Here is a 14146-nt window from a genome sequence, read left to right as displayed (position 1 = left end):
TTAAGCCTTCTCTACACTACAGGATACTTGAAACACGTTATTAAAGAGTTAAAAAAAAGTATTTTAATTTTTTTTCAAAGCATTTAACCCCCCAAACAAAATTTTCTTTCACTTGTTGATTCAGTGAAAATTATGAGAAAATTAGTTTTTAGTTTGATCCCATGCAATTTTTTCCCCCCAGAATACCAAGTGAATCAACTATTCAGTTATTTGGCCAACTCTAAAAGACAGTTGCTGCAATTTCAGTGGAGTGTGCCCACTTATTCTACTGGTGAATCTAACCCTGTAAGTACTTCTAGAATAGCCCTACAGCTGTTCCTCTTCTATTACCAGTGCTATGAAAGACATTAATTGTAATTGTAAATAGAATAGTCCTGTAAAATAATATTTCTTTATCTTTTCATTCATATTTGCACTGAGACAAAATAGAAAAATACTTTGGACTTAGAAGCACCTAAACCTACGCTATACAACAGGAAACAGTGTTGATATTACTTATATGTAATAGCTTAATAGCTGGCACATGAATGCTAGGCAATTATAAGGTATTAATAGTTTCTTCATGTTAAGCCTTATTGATGTCCAAGTGAATTAATGATGCAGAAACTGTTTCTGTATTCATCAGGTATTAGAAAATATTGTGACCATTAATCATGAATGAATTCACATTAACAGTGCAATTTCATGCAGCAAAACATATAAGACTAGAGGTCTTGGCATGATTTTATTTCAGAGATGGTATTCATAGCGCATCCTAATTCTTCAATAAATATCTGCTGACTTATGAACAGTTTTGGAAAATTAGCCATCATCACCTAATCAGAGCAGTTGACAGGTCCAATTTAATTTAGGTGGTTGAGTCCCAATGATGAAATAATGGTGTCATTCTATTGAATTCTGATATAACACTTGACATGAAGCATTGGCGCCACCTGTGACAATCCTGCTTGACTGTTGGAAAGCAATATGAGTAATTCTGCACTTGCTATTTAAAAATATATGCTATTCATTTTTTCCCTTTTGTGACTCCAATTTCAAAACACACAGGCTATCATCTCTGGCTAATCTGAAGGTAGCTTTTAATAAATTTCATGACCAGTTAAGCAATTATATTTTCTGAAGTCATTACAGTATTTGTACTAATGCTACAAGACTTGCATTTTCACTTTGGGTAAATTGTTATTGGTAAACCTAGTAAAGAAAGTGCACAGACACACATTGGACCAAATTTATCTTTGGTAAAACTCTACTGAAGTCAATGGATTTACAGCAGGAAATATTTTATCCAATTCTTAGAAATATTACAAAAAAGCTTGATTTCAGAATCCAATTAAGGTTGCTTAGTAACAACCATATGCTTATCCAGCCTGTCATTTACAAGATGCAAGGAAGTTACAGATCATCACCTCATATAGATTCCAAATAATAAATAGATTATTCTTCATATGGAAAAGCACATATTTCATCACAACAAGAATTCTTAAATTTTGACAATGTAATCTGTGAAAATTCATTGCTGTGTCATTGAGGATAAGGTTTGAATTTCCACATCTGGTCTATGCTTCAGCAGACTTTTCTACAAGATGAGGATCTGGCCCTAAATATTTTTCCTGATAAAAGCCAATTTACCACTGATCAAAAACATACTTTGATTAGAACAGGTTCAAATGATTTAATTTTAAATGTTACAATTCTGGATTTGGATTCAGCTCCAAACTTTGCTATTGACTCCTAACAATGGAACAAAAATGAAATCTTATGTCAGGACATTTCTAAATGTTGGGAATAAATACATGCATTATGTCAAAACATTGCTGTATGAGATTGTCTCTAAAGGATTTAACCTGCCACCCCTACTCATGCCAAGTATCATCTTGTTATGTGGTTAATCTAATTGGAATTAATGGAAATCCTTATAAAGCATGAGTAAGGGGAAGCAGAAGCTCTCTCTTAATAGTTTGGTATAACTATGTAAGAAAAGCCCACATATTTGTGAGACTACAATCTTGTTACGCCAATAGTTCCATATGCTTGTTAGCTCATATTGTTCAGAGCATTCCTAAAGATTCCAATTTATGGGTCATCCCATGTTCAACAGGCACATGAGTTTACAGCATCTTGTGTGCAAAACAGAAACCGGAGGATGGGGAAATGAAGGATTATAAAAATGATCCAGAGTAGTATTTTTGTTTGCTTTTAAATCCCTCTGTGTTAAAGATCAAGAGGTGTATTTTTTTAAACACTGCTAAATGCAGGTAATTGAAAATTTCAGCTCAAACACTTGCCTTGATGTCATAGGATGAGAAGCCATTACCATGATGTAACAGTGCCAGTTTATACTAAAGCCAATATTCTGAAGGCTAGACCTCAAACACTTGCCTTGATGTCATAGGATGAGAAGCCATTACCATGATGTAACAGTGCCAGTTTATACTAAAGCCAATATTCTGAAGGCTAGACCTCAAACACTTGCCTTGATGTCATAGGATGAGAAGCCATTACCATGATGTAACAGTGCCAGTTTATACTAAAGCCAATATTCTGAAGGCTAGACCTTTACTATCCAAATGTAATAATTTAAATGCTAGTCTGACAGCTATAGCATGCTAAGGTGCTCAAAGATTCTGAACTGTATATAGTCAGGGGCGGATATAGGGCAGGGCGAACGGGGCGGCCGCCCTGGGCCCCGCGCTTAAAAAAGCCCCGCGCATGCGCCGTGGCACCACCGCGCATGCACATGGCGTCACGGCGCATGCACCATGGCAAAGGGGGGGCCCCGCGGAGTTACGCTGCCCGGGGCCCCGCAAAACAGTCATCTGCCCCTGCATATAGTAATGCTTTTGTAAAATAATCTGTATTACTTTAACATGTAATCAGGTACAAGACACTAAAATGTGACGCTACTAGAGGAACTAGCCTTATTCTTCCAGAGTATGCATTAGATGAATAAGTATTTGTCACCAGGACTGACTCTGTAGCTCCTTTGTAGGCCATCCCTCTCCACAAAATGACACAGGCAACACTGAAGAAAGCAGGAGATGATGCTCTTCTATGGGGAGGATGAAGTGTTTTGGAAAAAGAATTCCCCTTCCGCTTGTCTCAACACTTCACCGTGGCAGAACTTGAACTTTTTATTCCAAAGTGAATGATTAATGTATAAGTGTTGTGCGGTTTAATACCATTTTTCCCCCCTGAAGCTTCCTGGATCTGATTTTGAGTAACTATTTTAATGTATAAATTGTCCCAAGCTTGGCAAAAATCAAGAATATTTAACAGGACACAGATGGTGCAGAGGAAAGCAATATCCAGAGATTTGGGTGACTTCAGTGCTCTCTAGCCCTCCACCAGCTGCTTTGGCTCAACTGTGAATAAAGACCCTTTAAGAATGAATAAGTGTCTTATATTGTGCCTAAGTATTGCCCACCCAACCCAACTGACACCACAAACAAAGGCAACCATATGTTTATAAGTATATTAATGAAAAAGGACATTGCAGATTCATAATAAATTAACATATTTAATCTTAAATATCACAAATTGCTTGCACATTGCTAGTTTCACATCTGATAGGAAGAAATGCATTTAACTACACTTTATTGTGCTTTATTTTCAGTTTTAATGGTACCAGAAAATAAGACTGACAGCAAATGCCCTAAGTCCAGAAGAAAATGAAAGAGACACTCAATTTCTTTCTTTACAAACTATAATAAAATCACAGTCAATAGATTATATTTATTGCAATAATAAAACAACACTAGCCACAGTTTACAATTAAGTCCTTTGGGATTGTAAATCTGCTATATGGTTTCTTCAGCTTGTAATAAATGATTGCTAATTATAGGGCCCAGATTATTAGTACAGGCATGTCAGCTCTGATATACCAATATAATATAACAGAGAACCCTGAGCAACGTCTTCTGTTTTCAGAAGGTAGAATTTGATAAACTGATCTTTTTGTTCTGAATAACGTTAAAACACAAGTGATGAAGTAGAGTTTTGATTGCAAATAGATTTCAGGGAATTAGGTGCTGAAGCTGAGATTCTAACAATACTTCCATGTATATCGATAGTTTGTATTCGGTTTGTCTTGCTCTCTTATTCACATGCACATGTGTATGTATTCAAAATAGCATTTCTGGGTCTTTGAAGCTATAATTAAAGTTACATTCAAACATCAACTACAGAATTTATTTTCACATGCTCATAACTTTCCCAAATAATTCAGCATAACAAAATTATATTAGTACTGCCAACCTTGAGTATTTAAAAAAAAACATGAAAGACCCCTAAAATCATCAGTTTTGCTTAAAATTCTCATTTTAATGCAATTATAAATGTAATTACATTATGAGATCTTATATTTTTATCTGCTCTGTACAGACTGAGCCTTTAGCGGAAAGACATCTTTCTTCAATTTGTATGTGATCAGTTCAAGTCCAAAACTCAATCTTAAATGCCCATACAAACTTGTAAGCCTTCCAGCTTGCCATGTAAAGGATTCCATTTAACCTCTGTTAATGCTTGGGTTGGAAATGACTGCCACTCTCTTGCTCCATCATCTTCACTTATTCCCATCCTATCTATATCTTTTCACCATTCCCATAACAGAAAGTGTACTTCCTCAATATTTTTCTTTCCTTATCCTAACATGTTCCTCAGAATTTATCATTATTGTGACCACTGATGAAATACTGTGTGTGGTTCTGGTGTCCATAATTGAAAAAGGAAGTTGATGAATTGGAGATGATTCAAAAAAGAGTTATGAGAATGATTAAGGGATAGAAAACACACCATATGGTGAGTCTCAAAGGGGTCCATCTATTTAGTTTGACAAAGAGAAGATTAAGTCTGTAAGTACCTACATGGAGAACAAATATTTAACTATGTTATTTTCAGTGTCGCAGAGAAAGATATAACATATACGAAAATCTACAGGCTAAAGGTTGACAAATTGAGCCTGGAAATAAGGTGTACATTTTTAACTGTGCAGATGTATAACTGCTGGAACAAACTGCCAAGAAGTAAGGAGTGATTTTCCATCACTGGCATTTTTTACATCAAGGTTGGATTTTATGGTTTTCCTAGAAGGTATGTTCTGGGAATTATTTTGGATACATTCTATGTCCTGTGTTATATAGGATGTAGATTAGAGTATCACAGTGTTCCCTTTTGGCTTTGAAATCTATGAAGAAGTCTTTTATCCCTATTCATCAGGATCCGCCTCAGTTTCCTGCTGTAACCCATGTTCCCCAATACACTTTCAGTCTCTATCATGTGTGACAACCCCCCACTTGGGTTCTTAGTGACAATGAACCCAAGATGTCTAGTCTGAAAGCACAGTCCTTCAGTTGTATCACAACAACCTAAGAACAATATCCATTAGCTAGTAGCAGTAGGCAGTTACTGTCTTTGAGTCAAAGAAGGGGAAGGAACAGAGATAGGCTTGGCTAGTGTGTGTTCCACAACACCATCCCCAGGCATCTGTTCACCTTCACACCTCCTCTACCTCACATTCCTATGTCATTATAGCTTGCTGACTGACTAGTTTCCTAAGCCACAGAGGGCAAACCAACTTCCCTCAAAACAGCATGACTTTAATCCCACTTGAAATGAGAAATTGTGACCATTTTTCTTGGGGTAGTGTTGCTTCAATATGCAGAGGCAAAAAGGAAAATGATTATTATTTTAACTACTCATAAATCTGGTCATTTGAAGAAGTGGGCTGTGGTATCATGAAAGCTCCTGATACCATCTACATGTTTTGTTAGTCTATGAAGGGTATGCATGTGTTCATTTTAAACAAAATGTGGTTTGGAAAGTAGATATGCATTAAGAAGCATGCTGTGGCTCACCACGCTAGGAACAGTCTAGAAAAGGCCAAGGGAAGGGAGGTGAACTCAACATGTGGAGTGGAGAAGTACAAGCATGTGACAAACAAAGCCATATATGGAAAGGTTGAATATGATTGGTTTAGAAGTTTGTGTTCTATAACTTATGTAACCTGTGATGTAACTGCCATGTGCTATAAAACAGCAAGGGGAGGGGCTCCTTGCTTGAGGGTCTCTGGCTGATTTTAGTACCGGGGCTCTCCCTTTTTGCACATTGAATAAAGTCTTGTTGAATTGAATTGAAGTATCAAAGACCCTTGATTCTGCCCAGCACCTGACTCTCTAGGAACCACAAAATCCCAACATCTATAAAGTGCTACCAGACCATTTGTTGTTTTTTTCTGTAACAGACTAACTCGGCTCTCCCCTGAAGCTTCTGACTTAATTTTCATTGGAAGAAATGGGAAATGTCAACTATTTTGATTAAATGTGAAATTCATGAATTTCATGGCAGAAATGAAATCATTATTTGTTTACCACAGAGTATCATAAGACTCAGTGAAATTGTGAGTTGTAATTCTGTGAGAAAAGGACATCAAGATGACATGTTGAAACCTGAAAAGTTGTAAATTAAGGTTATATTCAACTTATTTTGGGTCCCTCTTGTGCTTATGTCTAGACTGGCATGATTTTGCGGAAATACTTTTAACTGAAAAGTTTTTCCGTTAAAAGTATTTCTGCAAAAGCACATCTGGATTGGCACGGATGCTTTTGCACAAAAAGTGCTTTTGCACAAAAACATCCATGGCCAGTCTAGACGCAATTTTGCGCAAGAAAGGCCTGATCGCCATTTTAGCCATCGGGGCTTTTTTGCGCAAAACAGTTCTTCTCTGTCTACCCTGGCCCTCTTGCGCAAGTATTCTTGCGGAAAAGGGATTTTTCCTGAGCGGGAGCGTGAAAGTATTTGCGCAAGAAGCACTGATTTTGTACATTACAAAGTCAGTGCTTTTGCACAAATTCAAACAGCCAGTGTAGACAGCTGGCAAGTTTTTGAGCAAAATCGGCTGCTTTTGCGCAAAATCGTGCCTGTCTAGACGCACCCATGTGTCTTTGGGATATCCATAGGTATACTCATTTCTTCATCTCCCAGCCTGTTGTGTACAGTTTCATCTGGTGAGTGTTTCCTAAAGCTAGAGTGATAGCATAATGGTAGTTTTGGTAGATTCCATTTTAAGTCTTCTGGTGGTCTCTGTGGGTGTCTTTTGGAGGACCCCATCCAGTAATAAACTCATTGTCTGTCTTGCCAGTTAAAAGCAGGTGAAATTTTTCAACTGGATATCTCTGTTGGGATAGATAGAAGCTTAAGAAATTGAAACAAATAATGAGGGGTAATTTAGTGAAAGATGCTGATTTCTTATGGTTGGAATTTTTTTAGCCATCTTTTACTTGGCTTATTTAGAATACCGTGTACAGTTTTGGAAAAGCATTTTATTAATTCAACATTTATTATAAAACACAGTTGAGCTTCAGATTTTTGGGGTTTTTTTTTTTGTAATGTACGTATAGCAATGCTACATCGAGTTGATTGAACTTAAGCATAAGCCTCCATTAAGGCATTAACCACTCTTGTCAAACCAGCCCTAAGCTACACTTACCTTTTTATGCAGCCCATGATCTGATGGAAGTCCTATCCCAACATGGTGTTTTTCATCCAAAACAACATCACAATAGCTTTTCTAGTGAGAGAAAGGGAGATAAAAGTGTATTAAGAACAAGCTTGCGCGACAGAAACAGAGTTTGCTTTTAGCATCTATTTAAAACAGCTGGAGCACCTGCCTGAGAGTACATGTCTGTCAGCTAGTTAGGCCCTGATTCAGTAAAAGGCACCTATTTAGGAAAATACTTAAATACATGGTTAGTTTTATGCTCCTGATTTTTTTCTTCTATGGAGGTGATTTTAAGGTGTGCTTAAATGTTTTCCTGAGTTCTAAATTTACAGCATTGCCCAATACAGGATTACAACTCCTCCCACCCATTGAACCATGAATTGCAAAGCATGATCCCAAGGAACTAAAATGATGCAGATTCGAGGCTAGAATGTTGGTGAGGGGGCATATTACCTTGCTCAATCATTTAAGAGAGTGAAAACTAAATACTGAGTCTTTCCTTCAGAAACTATTTTCCAAATTAGTGTCAGAATATTCTGAGATGCTCTGCTTTACTTTTCTTTAGGCTTCAGCTTCTCCTAAGAATGTTAATTTTTTCATTCACATGTGAATGAAAGGCCAGTTGAGTCAACAATACTGTCCTGTTACACCTGATGTTAGTGGTTTGACTGTAGTAATTATTCACTTCCAAGATGAAGAAAAAAATCAATAATAATAGCTTTTCAGGTCTATAAAACCATTGAAAGGTTGTAAGTTCAAGTTACAGGATGAATCATTACCAAACGGGAAATGGCCTCAAAATGTTAATTTGTTAATTGAAATTATTGGAATGATAGCAAAATCATGCTATTAACTAATTACAGGGAAATTAAGCAGTCAAAAGCTGTGGCAGTTGAGTTTGGTTTGGATAAATACAATTTATCCAAATCTTATCTGAGCTTCTTCATTCAATAGCACTGGATAAGAAAACCCATTTGTGAGATCACCAGTACTTTCTCTTTGCTTTATCAAATTTCCCATCCACAACCACACAATGCAGAAGACAGTAAAACACTAAATAGAGGACAAAATAAAAGTATTTAAAAAACCCATGTAATGGTTTTAAATGCCACTGAAGTTCTGTTTCAGTTTCTCTTTATCCATATCTCTTTGCACAGGCAAACTATTAATAGTCTTTGATCAGCTTAATGCCAGGAGAAACTCAAAAGTTACAGATTGGTTAAATATCCAGAAGTTCAGATGTTTGTACAGTGCTTATCCAAATATACTGGAATTGCCTCCTGCAGAAAAGGGACTGGCAAAGCTAAAGGGCAGACTGTGTCTGGTTCCAAGATGGGGGAGAAGAGGAAAGATCCAGCTTCTCTGATTATACATCTTGCACAAAGGCTAATTATAATAACATCCCAGAACTTAGGGATTTCAACCCCATGACTGCTTCTGTATTGCACATATACCTGAGGGTAGAGGGCAAAGTGATACTGTAACCTCACATCTCACACGACACCAGGAAGGCAGGCTACAAATTAGCTATATATTCCCCCTAAAAGGTACATTGATTATGAGAGACAAGATGGGTGAGGTAATATCTTTTACTCGCACAACTTCAGTAGGCAAGAGAAACAAAAAAATGTGAAAGTCCAATAAAAGATCTCTCAATCACCTTGTCTGTTTAATATTCTGGGGTCAGCACAGATGCAATTACACAACCACACAGGCCTTCTGAGGCATAATTCCCCAAGCTCTACCTTGGATGGTGATGAACTGCTTTGTTCCCAGCACAACTAGCACCTTAATGATACAATCTGACTACAGAGAACCTTTGTGAATCCTTCGTACCTGCTAAACACAGCCACAGTCAAGTTTAGATTCTGTACGCTTCATACTGAGTCTTAGCAGAACACAATACCATTTGCAAGTCAGCAACAAACCTCCCTCCCATCTCCATACACAGGCATACTGCAGACAACTACTGTTATCCTACACTAATATACTGCTTACTGTTAGGGTGGAGTATCCCTTCTGTGCAGCTAAGGCCATAAATACCAATATATAATGAAATGGCTATACCAATCCAGGTGAAATAAAACTTCCCCATGATCTTCAGTCTGCCAATAGAGATGCTCATTTTTGCTTCTATCCCTTTGCTACAATAGAAAGCTGCGAGTTGGAAACAGTGGCAGGTCTGACTTGCCTACACTGTGAAATGGATGTTAGCAATGAGAGCATCTGAACCAGTGCCCGCACAGTTAGGAGTAAACCTCATTTTGCACTGATTCAGAACCCAGGAGACTCTTGTAGCAGCTGTGTCTACACCAGCATGTTTGGTCACTCTCAGCTAGTAATAGTAATTGCTAATGAAGCACAGAGAAGTGTCACCTAACCTTGTTCAGGACAGGGATAAGCAACACAAATGGTAAAAACTCTTGAGTGTTGCTGCTGCTGCTGAATTGCTATTCTGACTTCCTAGTAAAGATGAAGCCTTTTCTTAAGTGGTGTTGATAAGAGTTTGGCCATGTCAGTAATTCCACTTCAAACATGGCTTGTATGAAACAACAGATAACAAACATACTGGTATAGACAAGAATTATTAAAGGTAAGAAACTACTTTTTTCTGATTTTCTTACAGACCGTGTTGTATTTTGAAAATATCTTGCATCCTATTTTATTTGATCCCTTTCAGCATCTGTTAATACAAATTCAATTTGCAGGAATGCTTTCTTTCATTTCCCCTCTTCTTTTCATCTCTCTCTCTCTTTGGATTATTTTATTTCAAACTTAGCCTTCTCATCTGCAGCCTCTCTCTTTTCTTTGTTAACTTGACTGCTTTCTGCCTGTGTTCTTTTTCCTGACCCCAAAACTCTGACTCTCATTTCTCCCTCCACCCCATTGCAACCAATGATTTCTGTTGCTTCTTTTTGAGATGAAGATAAAGTTTCCTCCCTTTAGACTCTTGTAGACCCATGATTTAAGTAAATGGCTTTAAAATAAAATAAACTTTAGAAGCTTAATCAGATTTCATTGTGATAACATGGTGTTTCTTCACAATGCCATATACCAAACAGTTCCTTTCTTTTGCAAAATGAAAACCTTTTTATTGCAATTTTATCAGAGTATTCTTAAAATCATAAAGAACAAGAATCTTCTAAAACGTACACTTTCATGTTGCAGCTTAGCAATAGTGGGAAAACTGTAACCGTGGGTCTCCTAAGTATCTTCTAAAGCCAATAGCAAGGCCAATTACATGATTTTGTTTGTGTGTTTACGAGAGACATAGAATACTGTACTATGTTCAAAAACACACTATGGTTCATGTATACAGTCTTGCACTAAGTCACAGTGAATATTCAATTTTCTAGTTGTAACGGGAAAAAATTTTTCTGGTTGTTGTACTGGAGACATTCAAGAGGTCATTGTTCTTAGAAGTACAGGGCAGAAAGATAAGTAAATAAACTAAATACAAATACAGTAGTAGCTAAAACTGATGGTACTCCCCACATATAGTGGTATTAGTATAATTAGATCTACTAATTTTGTACAATTAAAGTATTATAATTGCTTTAAAGACCATGTCTAACTGGACAGTGTTACTGCATTAACGGAAATCAAAAATAGAGGCAAGCTTTCAGAAAACTAATTATACTTGAAATACTCAGTGCATATTTTCCTAGTGGCATTTAAGTCACCATCTCATTTAATTATTTTTTTTTAAAAACATTTCTATTATGAAGAATTCCCACCAGGAATCCCTATTTCTGCCTGCTTTGTTCTGTAGTTCCTATTATTCAAGATAATTCTGGTAATAGAAAATCATCATTCATTCAAAATAAAATCTTTGTTTTTATTCTTCTCCTCTCAATTAGAGCTAAGAAATGCAATCAAATATCCTGTGCAAGAAAGGGGAAGACAATACATAAAAGCTAAAAGCAGTTTATATTTGTGTACTGAAATTATGGAACCATTTGCAAATTTTGTGCTTCATTGCTCAACATATGCTGATGCAGAGAAAATGGGTTCTCTCAGACATTAACCCAGTAATAGGTTCTGGAGAAACTTGCCTAATAAATCAGTTGAGAAAGATAAAACCATTGTATACTGGAAAGAAACCAAAGAGGTGTGAAACTATATTGGGCACATCAGGGACTTATGTAGTGGCAATTTATTCTGCTTGACCCAAAAGGAAATAGTGATTGAAGAAAATTAGGCTAGGGAATTACTTCGTGCACTTCCACAATACATCAGACCCTAACCAATAATTAGGCCACTAGCAAAAAGTTAAGAGCCACACCAGCCCTGACAGCTACGGCATGATTCCATATTCAGTCTTTTTATCTGTTAAATTAAATTCCAACAATAAGCTCTAGATTTTCTAATGGTACTATTGTTACATAGTCTCATTGGTGGATTCCACATCCAGGTGAGCTGTACAATTCAAACAAATAAAATGTGTGACAAACACTTGTGTGAGAACCTGTGTACTTTACACAGCAAGTGGTCCCTAAACTTCCAGAGGCTTCTATTCAGCGCGTAGATAAATAAGCACATGCATAAGTCTTTGCAGTCAGAATGATAGACTAAACTCTATGGCACAGATAACATGGGTTGTCTCTTTCTGTTAATCACAGTTTTCACTGGTTATCACCATTAACTGCTGGAATGTGGTACTACCTAGAGGATTTAACCAGATTATCCCATAGTGATGGGCCCTAGATAGATACAAGAGTTCTGGTCTCAAAAGTAATCTAACCTGCAAAGCTAGATGCAGTTTCATCACTTATCAATATTTTTAGAATTTCAAATCAATTTTGGAAGTGTTTTTACTCATTTAAGTGAAAGGTAGTGTTCATATATTTCTAAAAAAAGCACTTTGCGGGGATATAAGCAATGTAACACTTTACAATTGTGGAAAAAGCAGCAAAATTCCAAAACTCTGCCTTGTAACAAATTCACATGAATCTTTTAGTTTCACCTGAAAATGTTTTCAATGAAAAATCTGGCATGGACACAGGTGAACTGGTTTGAATGAAACAACTCAAACATAACTGAAGGGTTGAAGTGAACCTTGAAATAAAGTCCAAAAAAGTTAGCCTAACTGATTTAGCTTCAACAGAAAAGAACACAATACATGTCTTCAAACAACAGAGCTTGTCAGCTCAGGATGGAAGTTTGCAAAGAGTAACAAAGATTTGGTGTCAAGGGTAATGCATTACATGATTCTCTGCTGGAAGCATAGACCTGAGAGTATTAGGTAACTAAGTTTTTATATATATGTAGCAGTTGCTTATAATGGGTTTATTGACAATGATTCTTTTGATAGCCTAATTCCAAGGAGGGGCAGGGAAGCTATTGTATATTAGACAGGCAACATCTACCTCTATGAAATAAAAATTTTTTTCAGGAGATCGAACATCTTTCTCCCCCAGACCATATTGATTACAAGTGTAAGTAGAAACACTGTTTATTTTGCCAATTTAATAACCCGTTTACTACTTCTTTCTGGATGCAACTAAAGGCTGAAATACACAGAAGTTACAAGGAAAGGCATCTCTTCTACTATTTCTTGCCCAAATCAAATTAAAAAGAAAGCTGACAGGCTCACCAGTTTTTAGACTTTTTAAAATAGATCTGTAGGCACAATTCATCCTAGCAGTTTGTATAAGGGACCTAATAGGGGCGTTCTGTCCAAATAAGGAATAAAGCTAGTTGAATAATGAGGGAAAAACAGTATTCACAAAAATCCATTTGAATTTTTGAATGGCTGCTTATCTCATTCATGTTTTGATCCCCTTTTGTTTGCTATTTATCATCAGTTGCATGGATTAGTTTTTGTTTTCATGGAAGTTTCAAAAATGGATATGTTTGCATTCAAAGAAGATCAGTGCCCTGGTTCATGTGCGATTGATTATTCAGTCATCTAAATCAGGAAAGAGACACAAAACTATAACTTTCTTGACCTGTAATTTACCACAAATATATAGTTAAAGTTTTCAAAATGAACTCAAGTTTTGTCAGATTAAACATCAATACAAAGTAAAACAAAAACAATATAATCTATTAAAGAGTCACCTCTATGCAGCAACTCAGTAGCTCACACATACGTACATCCCAGTAGTTCCCAAACTGTGGTTTGCAAACCCACAATGGTTTGTGAAATCTAACAGTGGATCCTCAGACAAAATTCCATAACAGTGGAAGTATTTGAGTGCCAACCCAGAACCAAGGTCATTGTAAATGCAGTGGCAGTGCTGTCCCTCAGTTACTCCTAGCCAGAGATAAGACTTCCTGGCAAAACACATGCCTGAAGGAAAGAAGTGCTTGATAATGCAGTGAAAATGGTGAATTTCATAAAATCACAAGCAAAAAATTCCACAATATTTCATCTAGTTTGTGAAGAATTGGGTAAGTTTCTGTTGACGTACCAAAGTTTGATGGCTCTAACAGAGCAAAATCCTTATATGCTTGTTTGAGGTTTTCTTTCAACATCCACTCTTTTCAACTTGCCAGCTGTATGGAAAATCATGTCAGGCTCCTGGGCCAACATTATTTCGCATATATTTTCTTCAGGATTAATGACCAAATTTTAACTCATCAAAACCTCAAAGTAACGGTTTTCAACATGCAAGGGGAAACCATGATAAAGAAGCTGAAGTTCTG

The 14146-nt window shown here is 36.7% G+C and overlaps 1 long non-coding RNA gene across 2 annotated transcripts in view; it reads right to left on the bottom strand.

Moving 5' to 3' along the window:
- The window catches only part of LOC149524131 (uncharacterized), a 195781-nt gene extending 181635 nt beyond the window's left edge, over positions 1–14146 (bottom strand). The window contains exons 1-2 of one of the 2 annotated variants that reach the window (XR_016349854.1): positions 13912–14146; positions 7484–7564 (exon numbers count right to left, since the gene is read on the bottom strand). This is a non-coding gene — a long non-coding RNA (uncharacterized LOC149524131). The other variant, XR_016349853.1, reaches the window with a different exon arrangement.

The sequence above is a fragment of the Pelodiscus sinensis genome, chromosome 6 (genome assembly GCF_052426305.1).
Source record: "Pelodiscus sinensis isolate ZL-2025 chromosome 6, ASM5242630v1, whole genome shotgun sequence".
NCBI lineage: Eukaryota > Metazoa > Chordata > Testudines > Trionychidae > Pelodiscus > Pelodiscus sinensis.
This window is presented reverse-complemented; position numbering and strand designations above follow the sequence as displayed.